Genomic DNA, 4,181 nt, shown 5'->3' with positions numbered 1-4,181 from the left:
TCGGTTATGATGGTGGCACAAAATTTGATGCAATTGTTAGTGAGCTTCAATAATGTTTGAAAAGATTCGCAAATTTGCAAATGCAACAAGTAGACCAATAGCAAAATGTGGTACACGGAAACACACACGCAAATAGATAAGTGGGGTCGTGCAACCAAGGAATGAGCCAAAATGTGGAATCCACGAAAATGCTCTTGTTGCACAATACTAGAGAGACGCTTGCACGATTGCACAATAGGCGGATACGAGGACTTGTGCACAACCTACTAAGAAAAAATGCAACGACTTCTATCCCAAGTATGTTATATGTATGGTATTCCGATGATATGATCCAAAATGATTGAGTATGGCAATCTTAATGTAGTATGATGCTATGTTTCTTGCTTAAAAGCTCTTTGCTTATCTTTCCCTTTTGCTTAAAATCTTGTTTGGCTCTTTCTCTTTTGAGCTCTTTATCATGCAAAACTTCACGAATCAAGATAGCAATTGTGTATGCAATGACAACTTTGTGACACAAAAGATGATACCAAGATATGTACCCAAATGATATGGTAAGTATGCAATGTGAAGTATGACCACTAATGTGCACAAGTGATGTTGCCGGCAATACTCAAAGGCTAGTATCGATGGGTAAGATACGTAAAATTGGGCTATGGTGGTTATCAATGTAATGGAAAGAATGTATAATGATGGGATATCACAATACCAAGATGAGGTTACCCTTCTTGCTTACGGTATGGTGTCAAAATGGTGGAATGGTCATTGTTGATGATGCGTCCGTGGCGAAGATGAGCTGCGGTGATGTTGAACCGTACCTAAATAGCCGAAACACAATAGGACACGGAAACTGCAACTCAAATTCTCAAAGCAAAACATGTCAAAATTGACGGAATTGGTAGCGGTTAAGTGATGGTGGTGTTTGCGGGAAATGGTGGTGCTATGCGGAAGTGATGGTGGTATGTGGAAGTGAAATTTGGCGAAAGTTAGGCGGGAAACGGGGCGGTGGATGGAGTTGTTGCTGTCAGGGGCCAGATGTCCGGGGTGGCCGGATGTTTGGGGGGTCGGGCCGGATGTCCGGGCATTGGATCCATGGACAAACTCGAGGAACTCCGTGTGGAAGAGGCAAATTCGGGGCAAAATTCGGGAGATTTTCTAGATGGAAATTGGGGAAAAGATGGGGGAAAGCTAGATCTACCTGCAGCACATGAAATCCGCAGATCAAATCCAACAAAACTTCATCACACCAACAAATCACAAAAAAAATTAGGGGGCTATTTTTGTGGGGAATTTTCGAATTTGGGACAAAATCAACAAAACTAGGCAAAACAAAGAGGGGAGGCTCCGAAATTGTGATCAACGTGGCTTATTATAGCAAGATGATGTAGGGTGGAACCCTATATGGCCGATCTTTCACGAAAGGAGAAGATCCCACGAGGAACACGAAGAACACGAGGGGACACACGAGGGAAAACATGAGAGAATCACTCAAACCAACAAGATTAGGTCACACATATGCTAGATCCTCGAAACATAAAGAGATACACGATCCAAATCCAACAAAGGACAATACACAGGGTAACCAGTTCTTCTTCGTGGGGAGGCCTTGAATCCACGAGGGATCTTCCCATGAGGGGTCTTGTATCCAAGGTGGATCTTCTCCGAATAGGTGACGATCCCTTGCAATGGAGTAGATCGAATGGATGAGCGAAGCTCTATCTCACATATGAGCTAACACAATGCTAACCCTAGAAAGAGGGAGGAGGATGAGTATATATAGTCTAGGGGGGCGAAGGGGTACATGGGCCTCGGCCCTACATTGTGCGCAGACAGGGCAGGACGGATGTCCGGGCGTCGGGCCGGATGTCCGGGCTTTCGCGAGGGGCCGGATGTCCGAGCTGGGGTGGTCGGATGTCCGGGTTATTGGGGGTGGCCTTGACACATTTGGGATGGAGGATGTATCCAGGCTGGATGTCCAGGGCCTGTATGTACTTGGCGGCTGTCGTTGTGGATGCTCTAGGGGCTGGATGTCTGGGTCCGAGAAGTTGCTCTTGACTCCTTCTATTGGTCCTCCTCATCCGTGAACTTGGGGACTTGTCCATCTTCACGTGCATCTTCGAGAGGGTCCTCTTGGTACCTAATCATGCACAACATTCTGGACTCAGGTAGTAGCCATGTCTCGAGTGGATCATATGTGATATCACTAAGGAAGGAAGTCACCTCGGTCTTGAGAGCTCTAGCTCTAGCTCGTGTCATAGGTCCTCTTGGCACTTGGTGAGATGACGATAGGTCCATGGGGATGACCGTAGGATGCTCCGCATCAATAATGGGCTAGGGTTGCCCCTCCATCTAGGGTAAATATCCAGACTAGGTCCCTCGGACAACGCGCTAGAGCGGCGCCATAAATGCTTCCTCGCCTAAACCGGAGGATGCGCCCGTAGGTCCGACTAGTTTTAGTTTGCCCAGTCCTACATGGCAGGCACATCCGGGCTCGTTCAGGCGTCCCCATATCTACCTCACATATGGGCTGGGTATGGGGGTTGTCGGTCGGCCCAGATCTTTGTGCCATGTTTGGGGCGGTCGGGAGTGAAAAAATGCCACCCAACCGAACTAGGTAAACCCATCCCAAATGTTTGAGCTGGCATGGGTACAGATATGGGCCACCACATGTGAAGCACTTGATAGAACTTGTCTTGACGGGATCATTCGGTGGCGCCGAAGATGAGGGAGCCTTGGATTTGTAGGTGCTTGCTGGAGGACGAGTTGAGGAAGGCGTAACTTGCTTGGAACTTGACTTGTTGCTGGTACTTGGTGATGGTCTAGTTAAGGTAGGAGGTGCCGAAGTCGCGGGAGCTTGAGTGTAGGAGCTGTAGGTCTTGGAAGAGTACTTGGCGTATTTGAAGTCATCTTGCACTTGTCACTTGGCCTTGGCCGCTTGGTGAATTAGCTCGAGAAGGTTGGAGTAGGGTTGGAAGTCGGCAATCCCCTTGATTTGGTGGTTAAGGCCGTTCAAGAAGCGTGCCATAGTTTGCTCGTCATCTTCCTTGACATTGGCTCTTATCATGGCAATCTCCATTTCTTGGTAGTATTCTTCCACCGTCTTCGCGCCTTGCTTGAGGAGTTGCAACTTCTTGAAAAGATCACATGTGTAGTGTGTAGGCACGAAGCGAGCTCTCATGACATCCTTCATTTGCATACAAGTTGTGATTGGTCGTTCGCCTGTTGCTTGTCGTCGCTCGATCACTTGTTCCCACCAAATGAGGACATAGTCTTGAAACTCGAGAGAGGCCATGGCGATCTTATTTTCCTCGTCGTAGTTGTGAAGGCGGAATATCTTGTCCACCTTCAATGCCCATGAGAGATATTCTTCGGGATCATTGCTTCCAGAGAACTTGGGCTTGGTGAACTTAAGCTTGGCGTAGCGGCGTTCATCATAGTGGCGGTTTTGATGTCGCTCTTGCTGTGGAGGAAGGTCCTCAAATGCTCGTTCCTCGTGATGTCACTCTTGGCGTGGAGGAGGGTCTTGAAGCACTTGTTCCACTTGGTGTCGTTCTTGTCGTGGAGGAGGACAAGGCATATGCTCTTGGTTTCGCCTTTCTTGTTGCTCTTCACGTCGTGCGGTTTCGTCTTGTCGTGCTTGATGAAGTGCTTCCTCTTGTTCACGCACTTGGCAGTTGCGCTCGTCGACGGCTCTAGTGGCCTCACGGAGTGTGTGTTGTGCTTCGAATGCTTGTGCTTCACGATGCTCTTGTTCTTGTCGGATTGCATCACCGTCTTGAGGTTCTTGATGTTGCACTTGTGGAGGTTGCTCTTGGTCCTCGGCCTCTTGAGCTTGGCATCTCACCCTTTCACGTGCTCGAACTCGGTCTTGTAATCCATTGCCATGGAATGGTTTTTCTTGAGGTTGGCGATCTCATGGATCTTCACGCCGATGAAAGCAAGCTCATGGAGGACTTGCATCGTAAGAAGAGTAGTCCGAAGATTGACGCCTTGAGCTGAAGCTTGAGTGGCGCCTTATTGGCGAAGAGGTTGAGGAAGACGCGCGACTCACGATCATGTTGCAGAATTCTTCCATTTGTGTGGTGAGCTTGGCGTCTAGGTAGTCGCGGTTCCTTGCTTCTGATTGACGAAGGTCGGTGGTGAGTTGCTCGAGGTGCTCACCCAAAGCTTCACTTTCTTGAAGT

At 48.4% G+C, this 4,181-nt stretch overlaps 1 pseudogene; it reads right to left on the bottom strand.

Annotated features, from left to right (window-relative positions):
• Window positions 1–3,342: 3,342 nt before the first annotated feature.
• On the bottom strand, window positions 3,343–3,957 carry LOC147959581 (uncharacterized; annotated as a pseudogene).
• Between the last annotated feature and the right edge of the window lie 224 nt (window positions 3,958–4,181).

The sequence above is a fragment of the Triticum urartu genome, chromosome 7A (assembly GCF_056163025.1).
Source record: "Triticum urartu cultivar PI428250 chromosome 7A, HENAU_Tu73, whole genome shotgun sequence".
NCBI classification, from domain to species: domain Eukaryota; kingdom Viridiplantae; phylum Streptophyta; class Magnoliopsida; order Poales; family Poaceae; genus Triticum; species Triticum urartu.
The sequence above is the reverse complement of the archived record's forward strand: the minus strand, read 5'-3'. Positions and strand labels throughout refer to the sequence as shown.